This window comes from Hyla sarda, chromosome 1, assembly GCF_029499605.1.
Source record: "Hyla sarda isolate aHylSar1 chromosome 1, aHylSar1.hap1, whole genome shotgun sequence".
NCBI classification, from domain to species: domain Eukaryota; kingdom Metazoa; phylum Chordata; class Amphibia; order Anura; family Hylidae; genus Hyla; species Hyla sarda.
Window position 1 is genome coordinate 323,388,918 of NC_079189.1, and position 14,788 is coordinate 323,403,705.

General features: G+C 41.6%; 1 protein-coding gene across 1 annotated transcript in view; it reads left to right on the top strand.

The window, feature by feature from the left end:
* The first annotated feature begins 1,679 nt into the window (after positions 1-1,679).
* PLPPR1 (phospholipid phosphatase related 1) overlaps positions 1,680-14,788 on the top strand; it is a 185,791-nt gene continuing 172,682 nt past the window's right edge. The window contains exon 1 of the mRNA XM_056519271.1: positions 1,680-2,036. The gene's annotated coding sequence lies outside the window, so the exon portion shown is untranslated. The remainder of the gene's footprint in view (positions 2,037-14,788) is intronic.

Sequence of the window (14,788 nt, forward strand, 5' to 3'; positions counted from 1 at the left end):
TGCCTCTAATCTGCATGTCATACTGAATAACAGTATTATTTCCCTAACCCAGCACACACTCTATGCGTGTTACAGCAAGGCAAAGTGTTCTACACCCCAAATGAGGCTCTCTGTAGGGCAGAAATAGCCATTTTTTAATACAGATTGGGGGAGATAGCAGGTCCTGCTGAGATGACTGGTTTCAGAAGCAGGAAGAAATGGTCATCAGCAGGGGACTGGAAGGTGCTGTGGGGGATCTAGGTAAGTGAGCATCACCTATTTTTAAAACAATTCCGTCAAAAATAAATAAATGTATATATATATATATATATATATATATATATATATATATATATATACATTACAGAAATACCTCTTCTATGATTCAAAATACTCCTTTAGGGTAGGGTCCCACATAGTGTATACTGCCACATATTGGCTGCAACGTCAATGGGTAGCTAAATCCATTAAAGTCAATGGGTAGCTAAATCAGCTACAGAACCTACGCAGCAAAATATGCAGCCTATTGGCTGTGTGTGACCCTACCCTTAAGGCTCAGTTCACATGTACGTATTTTCTGTTGCAGATCTGCTGCAGATTTGCTGTAGTAGTGTTGCTCGTGAATATTCGCAATTCGAATTTTATTCATGAATATTGCATATTCGCAAATTCGCAAATATTCACGAATATAGCACTATATATTCAAAATTACGAATATTCACCTTTTTTTTCCACAGTACACATCACAGTGATCATTCCTCTCTGCTTCCAGCTTGTGTGGTCTAAAGAAGGCTCTAATACTACTGTGTGAGACCGCCGGGTGCATATGAGAATATTCACGATTATTGATCCCTCCCTTCCGCTGCTTCTATCAAGTTACACTGGTATACTTGCTATAAAGTTCATAAATTTTCGCATATGCGAAAAAAAACGTGAATATTACGAATATGCGAATTTAGCGAATATATGACGAATATTCGTCCATATATTCGCAAAATATCGCAAATTCGAATATGGCCTACGCCGCTCAACACTATGCTGCAGCAGATTTTGCTACCCATTTTCAATCAAAGGCAACAAGATCTGCTATAGAAAATCTGCTGCGGAAAAAGAAGGACGTGTGAACTGCCCCTTTAGAGATTTAGAAATACGTCCCTGATTTCTCTCAAACAGCACCACTCTTGATCATGAGCTGTGTCTGTCATTACATCTTATTTACTAGAATGGAGCTGAGCTATACTATTAGACATAACCCACAGACAAGACTGCCACTGTTCCTAGAAGAAAGCAACCATGTTTTTTTAAACTTTATGCTACTACTAGTACCTATTTTAGCTCTGTCCTAGGTGCTGACTATAGAGTATAACCCAAAAGAGGACCAACAGACGATACATTTGGATTTAATAAACCTACATTCCTACAGCTTGCTTGTATCCCATAAGGATTATCACCCACTTGCCTAGCTCCTCTCTGCAGAAGGCATACAGTACTGCAGATTCTGTAGTCATCATGTCTTGGTTGTATATTTTTTACAAAATAATAAATCTGCATTGTAGATCTAAGATCAGTGCGGAGATTTCTGGAGATGATCCTGAGCACCAGGGCTGGTAAACTCTGAGCTCTAGCTGATGATCTATATTATATTTTACAGCTATTTTTTCCTTTACCCACTGGATGTGTTTGCGTGCCTCAAAGAAAGACACTAATGACCTGCCTAGCGCATGCTCTTTGTGTTTGTTACTCCCCCTCCTCCTCTACTGAGCAAGTAGCTTTCTAATTCCTTCCATTAATACGAATAGGGGAAGCCTGAAAACCCAGGAGCTAGAGTATTTGAAAAACAAACACAGAAAAAGAGATGGACATAGAAATGCATGGTTGATGCAAACATCCAGGATTACAAGGTATCAGCATCACCATCACCAGATCATTACCAGGGATATTAGACCTCAGAGCTGGCATCACAATGCCAACATTTAGGATTTTGTCTCTTGCAAGTTGGACTGTATATTGGGACTCTTAGCTGGACTGACAGGCTGAAAGCGAAAGGGCACGAAAAGGTAAGAAGCACACAATGAGATGTTGTGACAAGCAAACAATGCTTGCATGGGGGATGCTTGCCCCAGATAGTAAAAAGACAGGATCCTATGGCAAATGCTGCATGCACGGTTGGGAGATTTGCAGCACACCTGACATTATATCTGCACTGATGCTTTTTCTAATAAGGCGATGTTTATGTACTAATAATCTTACAATGCATTTCCTTTATTGCTATTGCACATTATGCAGGATACTGCAGCCCTGGACAGCTAAGATGCATGTTCTGTCAGACATCAGATAATTCAGCTTGGCATTAATAGATGCTACATTTGCATGTGCTGCTTCCTTTTCAGCCTGTGCTCTTTGAAATTTGCAATAGACAGGATACAGACTCAATGTGCAGCCAGGTTGGAAACCAGTAGGGAAGATGCATGAAAATTGGTGTGAAATTTCAAAACAAAGCATGTGACACATGAGGAGCTAGCAGGAGGCCTCCTTTATTTTAATTGTTGAACTGGTTAATAGAAAAAAAAAAAAGGGTGATGCTGAGGTCACTCATGGACATGATGACTTATTATTTAATACTACCCCAAAGTATCTGGGAGCTTGTGAAATGAACCAGGGGCTGGTGTTGCTTTCAAATAATCATTGGTGGCCATGTTCCCATGGGATAGAATGCAATCTGCACAGCGAAATTGTATTTTTAATGACAGGGGGATGGATGGAATATTTTGAGCATGTGACTAAATATATAATATGTAGTGTTTTCTAGAATAAAGCATATACAATGTGTACATTATTATTATTATCACCATTATTATTTATTAAAACAAAATATCAAATATAATATGTAAATATTATAAATAGCAATAGTAACATAGGGTAGTAATAATAATAAAAGGTAACATACACAAATGTGGCCAAATGTTCCATTTCAAAATTATTTTTAACCCACTGAAGCAAAAATCATAGTAAATAAAAAAACAAACAAAGCAACAAAAACCCTGTAGTAGCATCTGCTGTGCATTTATTTAACACACTGTGTGGTCACATTCTGGGACACATACATAGGAAAGGTTTGCTATGAATGGAGAGGGGGGTTGGTCCAAGCTGCTCACTAACTACTTGGGAGTGTAGTAGCAGGCACTGGTCCTTTTAGGAGTGATGTGCTAATGTTTGTCAAGCCACAATGCATAGTGTTGGGTTACACTTGTTTTATTGTATTTTTTGTACTAAGATTGGTGGATACTGAACTGTTAGTATACGTCTGGGCAGAACAGTGATCTTCTGATGCTTATTGATTCATCTTGTGGTGTATGTGTTATTTGTGGAAATTGAGAGCAAGCATTCTAGTTACTGTGGTAATGTCTGCACTGGGAGCAATTGTTATATCAATTACCAGCAATTACATTAAAGAAAATTACTAAAGGAGTAATGTGAAGAAGTTGTTATGGAAAATAAATCCTGGTTGATATTGGACAGTTACTTAATGTACACAGACAATGTATTCCAATGTAATGGATATATCCGTCTGCGCTTATCACCTTGTACATGTACAGATGATATGACTGGGACCTCAAATGTATCGGAATTGGTCGTCAAAGCAAGATAACAAAAGCTACATAGTAGTAAATGTGGTTTCCATATTCACCATATTACATGAAATTAAAGTAAGCCATTTGGATGTATTTTTGTTTGTTATAGTGGCATTGACAGATAGAAAAGCTATAATGGAAAGATTTGCAACTCTTATGCATTTTGGACCCACTTCAGAATTTGGCTAAAAATACAGATTTAAATAATGACAAAAATACTACATGTAAACCCAACCTTATACTGCAATGCATTCCAAGTACTTTTGACCCCCTTCCTGACCCTTGACATAGCGGTACGTCATGGAATGAGTGAGGGGAGCATAGCGTGGGCCTGCAGACATCTGTCAGTAATGACGGACATTGGAGATCGCTTTGATGTCCATCATTTAATTGGTGAAATTCCCCCAATCTATACCAATCATTTAAACATTACATGCCGGTAATCCCTGGTGTCTAGTGGTTTCATTGGCATCCCCAAAATTTAATTGCAGGGTGCCAATGGGTTTCCGGGAAAGTCAGGGGCCTTAGCTGTGCCTTGGTGTCTTCCCTGCATCAGGGATTGTTAAAGCCTGCATTAGGCAGACTTTAGCAATTAATCACAAATAACATTGATCAGAGGAGCAAAATGTGTAAAAAAAAAAAAAAAAACACGAAGAGAGGTAGCGGGCACAACTATATACAGTACATTACTGGTTATATATCCTGCGTTCACTTATAGCAAAACAGTAAGTCACTAAGATCAACAGCTTCTGGTGGTGCTCTGTCAGGAAAATGTAAGATCCAATGTCTAATCACATGTAAAGAAGAAAAGAACAAAGCGGCACTCACTCTTTTCCGATGCTGTTTATTCAAAGATGGTGGGAAAGAACGTATTGTATATAAGTGGGTGCGTTCCACTGGAGTGGAGCAAGGGTGTTTCACAGAGGCTTCTTTCAGCCCCCTGGTTGATGTGGCGCTGGCGCTGTATAAATACATTATCAGCGCCGTAGTGTTATGGCAACCAGTGTGCATAATAGCTAACGCATGTGCAAACCTCATCTTAGCGGCACACAAGGTAAAAATCAGTGTTAACAAACAAATCACCTTAAAAGAATACCAGTGACAATCTAGAAAGTATTGCAAATACTAAGAGAAACATGCTCATATCGGGGAAAAAAAAAAGGTTTTAAAAAATAGTTTTAAAAATTCCCCTCCCCTTTTAAAAAAATAAATAAAAATAATACACTGTTGAAAAACAAAACAAACAAAAAAATATAATAATAATTTGGTATCCCCGCATGGATCACTGTGTTGTCCAAACTATTAAATTATTACATTTCTAATCCCGCACAGTCAACAGCATAAACATAAAAAAATTCCAAACTCCATAATTGCTGATTTTTGATCACATCACATCCCAGAAAAAATGTAATAAAAAGGATCAAAAAGCCACAACTACAAAAAAGTGGTCCTGTAAAAACTATATCTTCTGGCTTCATAATACATTATATGATAAAATACGACAATGAAAAGTACAACTTGTCCCACTAAAAACAAGCCGTAATACAAAGTTCTTGGTCTTAGAAGGTGAGGAGGAAGAAAACGTAAGCTACAAATTAAAATGTGAGGGGTCAGGAAGGGGTTATATAGTAGTCTTGTAGCTAGATCCAAAATAGAATATAATTATTGAAGTGGATTATTAAATCACTTATTGAAGTGGATTAAAGTTCTGTCTTGGCCCAGTCAATTTACCAGTCTTGTCTTCTCCCCTGAGCGCTCCAGCACTCACCTTCGGAGACACACTCATGGTGAACAGGAGTGATGGCCTGCTCAGCCACTCACTGACTGAGAAAGGACTCTGACCACTGTGCCTCCTGCAATCTCCTGTATAGGGCCCAACTCTCATGCTGAACTTACTATACTCCTGAGCGCTCTTACCCCCACCATCAGAGATTAGAAGGAGTGAAGTAATCTGCTATAAGGCACATAACATTATTTAAGGAGAATATATATATATATATATATATATCAGAGACATAAGAAGCATGCACAAGTTAAAATGGCAATTAAAGGTTAATTTCCCACACCTGTTTCTTAAATTGAAATTGGTGCCTGTGCATAAATAGTTTGTCAGCTCTCATATAGATGCACTGAGTAATCTAGATACTGAACCATGAAGAGCAGAAAAGGACTGTCAAAAGACCTGCATAACAAGGTAATGGAACTTTATAAAGATGGAAGTACTGTTCAATCACTTATTAAGAAGTGGATTTATATTTTTAGGATTATTAATATGTTAATTTTTATTTAAATCTTATAAAAAACTGTATTGATTAAAAAACAAAGTGGCAAATAATTTGGGGATCTCTTGACAACAAGAAAAAAGTCAGGTAGACCAAAAAGATTTCAGTCACAACTGCCAGAGGAAATGTTCAGGATATAAAGAAACACCCACAGGTAAATTCAGTAGTAATGTAGGCTGCTCTGGAAAAATATATTGTGGTTCTTTCAAGGAGCACAACAAGGACAATTGAATAAAAATGAGCTGCATGGTTCAATTGCCTGAAAGAAGCCTTTACTGTACCAGTGCCACAAAAAAGCCTAGTTAACACCTTGACACACTTCACAGCTTCTGGCACGCTATAATTTGGAATGATGAGGCCAAAAGAGAGATTTATGGTCTCTAGGCCTAGAGTGAAAAGAACCCCACCATGTGAAGCATGGTGGTGGTCACTGATGCTTTGGGGTGGATGAGCTCTAAAACCACAGGGAATTGTGGGGAAATGAATGGCAAGGTGAATGCAGCATGTTATCAGGAAATGACCCGAAGCACAGGGCAAAGTTGACCATCCAGGGGTCACATTACAAAAAAGTAAAAGGTTCTGGAGTGGCCATTACAGTCTCCGGACCTTGATATCATCATAATACTCTGGGGAGATCTCAAACATGGTTCATGCAAAACGACCAAAGACTTTACATGACCTGGAGTAATTTTGCCAAGACAAATGGGAAGCTATGCCACCTACATAAATTCAGGGCTGCATAGACAACTATTGCAAAAGACTGTTTGCTTTCACTGATGCTAAAGAGAGACATACAAAGTTTTAGGAACTAGGGGTATGCAGACTTTTGGACAAAAGTCATTTAATTATAATTTTTTCTTCTTTGTTGCCATGTTTAGTTTTTTTTTTTAACCATTATACCATTCTGTTTTAACCGCTCACTCACAATCTCTATAAAGTGTTACATATTTATTACCATTTCTCCAAGGGTATGCACACTTGTGAGCACACACAAGTGTGGCAGGCATCGCGACAGCAACGGTGTCCTTAGCAACAAACTATTGCATATAACCTCATGTCTAATGAGGTAGCATCATTTGGTCCCAGATATTAGAAGTACTGTAGGTCTGAACACAATACCCATAATGCATAGTGTTTTTTTTCTTACTTACTGGCTCCTATTTTTAGTTGTGGGTAAGTAATGGTAGAACACAATGCCTGCACTGCCTCACAGACCCCACACATGATGCTTTAGACGGTGGTCATATTAATGCCAATACAATGTGCACACTGACCATAACTTTCATCATTTATATGAGAACAAAAGCTATTTATGCCACAGGCCTCTATTTCAAATAGCATACAATAACAGAGAGCAAAGGTTACTGAGGGGGGCGGAGGGTTATTGGAGAATGTACAGAGGGCAAGGAAGCTCCAGCATATAGAGTGCTGGCAGATAAATCAGGCTAGGTAAGTTAACTTTCCACTGAAAATAAGTGTCTGGAACAGAGAGTAATGGAATTGGGTCAATGTATTGCTGTGATCACTGGTATGGGCAAGAAAGGCAGCTGTAAGTCAATGTACTGTATGTGATGAGTGCTGGCAGTTCATGTGTTCTTCAGGTTTTCATGGAAATGACAGGGGTGCTTTAATATGCATACTAAGTTGTATATCCATTGTTTTACTATAATAACTTACTGTGTTAAAGATTTACTATACTCTTCCTACTCTAAAGAATACAAGTTCACAATGCAAACCGCAAGCTCTGTATAGTCACTGAAACAGAAAGAGGGATGTGAGATCATGAGGACTAGGGATGAGCGAATCGAACCTGACAAATCTGAATTCATTCTGAATTTCAGGAAAAATTCAATTTCTAATGAATCCAAATATTGCCACGATTCGATGAAACAAATCACTTCTTTAAACTCAGTTTAATGCGTTCCGGGCTCCAGGGCATCTAAAATGGCAGATCAACATGTGAGGACATGGGGCAAGGAACTCTGGAAGGCGGGTAGGCAGGATGACCCTAAATCATATACAGCATGCAGCCTATCAGCAGCCAGACAGCCCTGTGATGTCACAGTCCTATATAATCAGTAGTTATATTGCGGCCAGCCTTTCCAGCGTTTTATGTCAGAGAGAACATTTTATTGCAGAAAGAGATAGAGCAGTGTGTGTGTTGCACAGAAAAACAGCTTCACAGCAGCGATTCACCACAAACCCAAATCACTGCAGAAAAGCACTGACTGGGAAGGGAGAGAGAGAAAGAAAGTACACTTTTGGGTGTACTACACAGCGACTCTGTACTGCTGCAGTGGGGGTGTTCAACAACTCTAAAGATTATAGGGGCCAGTTAGGCTGAGCACTAAAAGTCATTGTCACATACTATTAGTGCATAATAATATTGTACTTGACTGTACTACACAGCGACTCTGTACTGCTGCAGTGGGGGTGTACAACAACTCTAAAGCTAATAGGGGCCAGTTAGGCTGAGCACTAAAAGTCATTGTCACCTGCTATTAGTGCATAATAATACTGTACTGGGCTGTACTACACAGCAACTCTGTGCTGCAGCTTTGGTGTGTACTACAACTCTAAAGCTAACAGGGGCCAGTTATGGTGAGTAGTGTTGAGCGGCATAGGCCATATTTGAATTTGCGAATATTCGCGAATATATGGACGAATATTCGTCATATATTCGCGAATATTCCCATATTCGTTATATTCTTGTTTTTTTTCGCATATGCGAAAATTCGCGTATGCGAAAATTAACATATGTGAATATTAGCATATACAAAATTAGCATATGCTAAAATTCGCATATGCGAAAATTAGCATATGCGAATTTCCGCATATGCAAATTTTCGCACGCCAGTCTCACACAGTAGTATTACAGCCTTCTTTACACCACACAAGCTGGAAGCAGAGAGGGGTGATCACTGTGATGTGTACTGTGAAAAAAATAAAAAATAAATAAAACGATTATTCGTAATTACGAATATATAGCGCTATATTCGCGAAATTCGCGAATATGCGATATTCGCGAATAATATTCGAATTGCGAATATTCGTGAGCAACACTAATGGTGAGCATGAAAAGCCATAGTCACCTGATTTTAGCGCCTAATACAGGTTGCATAGCAGAGCATATTGTCCTTTCATAAGTATAACCTGTGCATACATAGGTGGTGTACAGAAGCAGAAGTCCAGCGCAGGATAAGGTTCAAATAAAAAAAAAAAATTTTTTATTTATGCCAAAAGACAGCAGGATACAGGGTTACACGTTTCAGCCGGTGTAACCAGCCTTACTCATACGTATGAGTACAGCTGGTTACACCGGCTGAAACGCGTAACGGTCCAAATTTATTTGCGGTGAATCGCTATTAAAAACAGCTATTTCTGGGATGCAGAGAGCCCCAATAGGGGATTAGAACAACTTTCCTTGTCGTAACACTCATAGTTAGTGAAATTAGTGAAATAATACTGTTATTCAGTATGACATGCAGATTACAGGCATCGTTATTATAATCACTGCCGCACAGCGTCTGGATGTGGCAGCAGAGAGACCATATGGCGTCACAACTGAAGAGATTAAAGAGTTTTTTAATGTAATTTTTATTTAATTTAATTTCAATGTATTTAAATGTTTTTAAATCCTTTTTTGAGGACCCATTCTGGTGAGCATTGAGGCAAGCTACCACTTGTTCCAGCCCCTGCCTCTCAGTGCCCCCCCCCCCTTTTCAACTGTCTTACTCTGTGTGAAACTGCAAATGTTTCAATTAATCAATTATGGTTCATTGTTATCGCTCCAAGTTGTTTCATTGGATTCTTGTGGTAATTCCAGAGGTAATATATGACGACGACCATGGGGCCTAAAAGATTACATAGATTTTTTTAAATTTAAATAGAAGATGTTGAATAGATTCCCAATGCCAGCAGCATGAGGAGATCACATGGCGGCAAAATGACAGATCCTGGTAATTGGAATGAACTTTAAATCCATTTTTGAGGACCCATTGGAAGGCAAGTCTGGTGCCAGCAGCCACGGTAATTCCAGCTCCAATAGTATATAATTGCTGCAGTGTAAACTATGGCAAAAATCCTAGTTGTATCTTAAAATCGAGCTGGTGGTCCGCCACAAGGCCAGCTACTGCCTGTCCCAGTCCCTGCCCTCAGTGCACCCCATGCTTTGAGTGTCCACTTGGAAAGGGAAGGACTGCAGTACCAGCAACTTGGACAGAAGCATATTCAGCTTCTGTGCCATTGGATAAGTGGGTGCATAAAGCTAGAAGTGGCTGCAGTGAAAAAGCTTGTACTTGTGTCTTAAAATCAAGCTGGCGGTCCTCTGCCAGGCGAGATACCACATGTTCCAGCCCCTGCCTCTTAGCACCCCCCTGACTGTGAAAGTGCGAATGTTTTATTTAATCGGTCATGGTTTATTGTTATTGCTCCAACCGGTTTCATTGGATTTTTGTGGTAATTCCACAGGTAATATATGACGTCGACCACCATAGGGCCTCAATCTTGAAACGATTACATCGACTTTTTTAAATTTTAGTTTAAGATTTTGATTAGATTCACAAGTTTAATGTCCCTGGTGCCCGAAGAGTTTACTTTAAACTAATACTGTATGACCAAAAAACCCACTATAACAAGGAGTCACATGGCAGAACAAAAACCTAGAAGTGGCAGCAGCCCGACAAGACCATAGGGCCTCATAATAGAAAAGATTAAAGATATTTTGCAAAAATTTAAATTGAAGATTTAAAATGGATAAAACATTTAAAAGTTTAATTTAAGGTGCCAACAACATGAGGAGACAATATGGTGGCACAATAACAAAGCCTGGAGGTGGCAACAGCCTGAAGAGACCATAGGGCCTCACAATTGAAAATATTAAAGATATTTTGGAAAATTTGAATTGAAGATTTAAAATAGATTAACATAAAGTTTAATTTAATGTGCCAGCAGCATGAGTAGACCATAATGTGGCAGAATGACCCAACCTGGAGGTGGCAACAGCCTGACAATACAATAGGGCCTCACAATTGAAAAGATGAAAGATATTTAGGAAAATTTTAATTGAAGATTTAAAACAGATTAAGATAAAGTTTCATTTAATGTGCCAACAGCATGAGGGGACCACTTGGCCATACACACATACGGTGTGTCTGGGTCCTCTGTCTCGTCTCCCTCATCACCCTGTAGCTCTCCTGTCAGATGACTAAAAAAACACCCATTTCACAAAACCTTGCCTGTGCTCCACTGTCCCTCTCCTCCTCCAGTTCAGCCCCCCACAGGGCTCATGTGATCTCGAGATATAGGTGCCATGTCTCTAGTGCCCTGACCTGCCATTGTTTCCAACACATGTTGTAAGATATAAAGCAGTGGAATGACATTGTTCATCCCATAATCTTGGCGACTGACTAATAATGTGGCTTCCTTAAAAGGCCTGAACAAACGGCATGTGTCACATATGAGCTGCCACTGGTTGACGTTGAAGTTACACAGGGGAGTCCCCCTATCTGCTTGGATCATCAAGAAATAGGTGATGGCTTTTCTCTGTTCGTATAGTCTGTACAAAATATGGATGGTGGAATTTCAATGTGTGGAAATGTCGCAAAACAGACTATGTTGGGGATGCCGTTCTGAGGGTGTGTTTTATGGTGTGCGAGTGGCTGAAGTGCATGCAAAGTTTTCTTTGCATTGTTAGAATGTCTTGCAGATGGGGTTAAGACTTCAGGAATCGCTTGACAACCAAATTGAACACGTGTGCCATGCAGGGCATATGGCTCAGGCTTCCTTGACACAGTGCAGACAAGAACTTCTTCTCATTGTCAGTCACCATGGTTCCCATTTCCAGTTTTCGTGGAGTAAGCCATGATTCGATTTCTTTATGAATCACTTTTAGCAGTTCCTCCCCTGTGTGATTACGTTCATCAAGGCAAACTATGTGAAGAACAGCGTGACACCACCGTGCCCTGCACACATGGTATGCTGGAGAGGAACTGAGACTTGTCCATGCAGTGGAGGCTGAGGACACAGTGGAGGATGAGGAGGCGGAGTCACACACTGTCGCAGGACCAATGGCTTGAGAGCGTGGAGGCGGAAGCGGCGTAACCTGTCCAAGTTGCTGTTGTGGATGTGCAGGAACCGCATTCACCCAGTAGGCCGTCAAGGACATGTATTGTCCCTGACCGTAGTTACAGCTAATGCGGAGGAATTTCTGTAACTGGGGACCAGCACCTTAATTATGTTTTGCAGTATCCATGGCAGCACAATGAGAGAGCCTGGAGGCGCTAGCATCAGCATGAGGATACCATATAGCAGCACAATGACAGAGCTTAGAGGTGGCAGCATCAGCATGAGGAGACCATATAGCAGCACAATGAGAGAGCCTGGAGGTGGCAGCATCAACATGAGGAGACCATATGGTGGCACAATGACATAGCCTGGAGGTGGCAGCAGCAGCATGAGGGCCATGCCAACTGAGGGTTAAGTCTGAAGAACCCACCAACTTATGACTGGGGGTGTCGGATGTCACTCATGATTAAGTGGATTACCTAATGAACCAATCAATCATGGCTGCTGGGTTGCTGGTCAAGACAGGACTGCTAGCTGACACTGGGAGCTCAGACCTCTCGCTGCGACTCTTGCTGCCACTGGCCCCTACTCTGCTGCGATCTCTGCCACTCCTCTGTGCATGTCCTGGCACTTCTCTGCCTGACATACTTATACACCAGCTGAGTGCGTAGGTGTTACACTTATGAGAGGAGGACCATGCGCTCCACTACGCTTAAAACTCTATTAGACTACAGAAACAAAGGTGTAGCTTTGTCTGGCCTTTCACTGTAACTAGGCCCAAATTAAATTTCAGGGAAAAAAAATGTATACCACATAGGTGTACCTACACTTTACACTTATGAGAGCTGGACAATACGCTCAGCTTAAAACTATATAAGGCTACAGAAACAAGGGTGTAGCTTTGGCTGGCCTTTCACAGTAACTAGGCCAAAATTAGTTTTTCAGGAAAAAAAAATGTACACCCCGTTGGTGTTTGTACGTACTGTTTACACTCATGAGAGCTGGACAATTCGTTCCACTTAAAACAAAGGTGTATTGTAGCTTTGGCAGGCCTTTCACAGTATCTAGGGCAAAATAAATTTTTCAGGAAAAAAAAAAAAAAGTACACCACCTATGTATGCACAGGTTACACTTATGAGAGGACAACAAGCTCCGCTATGCAACCTGTATGTTACGCCGAGCGCTCCGGGTCCCCGCTCCTCCCCGGAGCGCTCGCAACATCCTCACTACTGCAGCGCCCCGGTCAGATCCACTGACCGGGTGCGCTGCGATACCGCCTCCAGCCGGGATGCGATTCGCGATGCGGGTGGCGCCCGCTCGCGATGCGCACCCCGGCTCCCGTACCTGACTCGCTCTCCGTCGGTCCTGTCCCGGCGCGCGCGGCCCCGCTCCCTAGGGCGCGCGCGCGCCGGGTCTCTGCGATTTAAAGGGCCACTGCGTCCCTGATTGGCGCAGTTGTTCTAATGAGTGTGTTCACCTGTGCACTCCCTATGTATACCTCACTTCCCCTGCACTCCCTCGCCGGATCTTGTTGCCATCGTGCCAGTGAAAGCGTTTCCTTGTGTGTTCCTAGCCTGTGTTCCAGACCTCCTGCCGTTGCCCCTGACTACGATCCTTGCTGCCTGCCCCGACCTTCTGCTACGTCCGACCTTGCTCTTGCCTACTCCCTTGTACCGCGCCTATCTTCAGCAGTCAGAGAGGTTGAGCCGTTGCTAGTGGATACGACCTGGTTACTACCGCCGCTGCAAGACCATCCCGCTTTGCGGCGGGCTCTGGTGAAAACCAGTAGTAACTTAGAACCGGTCCACTAGCACGGTCCACGCCAATCCCTCTCTGGCACAGAGGATCCACCTCTTGCCAGCCGAATTGTGACACTGTATTAGGCACTGTAATCAGGTGACTATGGCTTTTCTTACTCACCCTAACTGGCCCCTGTTAGCTTTAAAGTTGTTGTACAACCAACTGCAGCAGTACAGAATCGCTGTGTAGTAGAGCCCAGTACAATACTATTAGGCACTAATAGCAGGTGATAATGGCTTTTACTGCTCTGCCTAACTGGCCCTTTTTAAGCTTTAGAGTTGCTGTACATCCCACTGCAGAAGTGGAGTCGCTATGTATTACACCCAAAAGTGTTCTCTCTCTCTCTCTCCCTCTCTCTCCCTCTCTCTCCCTCTCTCTCCCCCTCTCTCCCCCTCTCTCCCTCTCTCTCTCTCTCTCTCTCTCTCATGCAGTGATTTGGGTTTGTGGTGAATTGCTGCTGTAAAGCTGTTTTTCTGTGCAACGCACACAATGCTCTATCTCCCCCTGCAGTGAAATGCTCTCTCTCTAACATAAAAAGCTGAAGCAAGATGGCTGCCGATTATATAGGGCTGTAACATCACAGGAGTGGCTGGCTGCTGATAGGCTGCATGTGATTCATGGTCATCCCGCCTACCCACCTTAACAGAGTTCCTTGCACCATGTCTTTTTTTTTAACTTTATTTATTTTTCCATCATTACAATAATCCAAAAAAAGAAATGTTTTTTCACAAAATGATGATCAACATATAACTACCCACCACCCTTCCTTCCTCTCCAATGCCCCCATCCCCCTTCCCACAGCTTGGAACCACACATTCTGTAGTGATATATTATTCTACATTGTATACAGAACAGTACAATGCCACATATATTACAGTACTACTCATATCTCCCAATGTTCCCAACTCTTTCCAAAATTTTCCTCCCTACGGTCAGGGACAATACATGTCCTTGACGGCCTACTGGGTGAATGCGGTTCCTGCACATCCACAACAGCAACTTGTTCAGGTCGCGCCGCTTCCGCCTCCA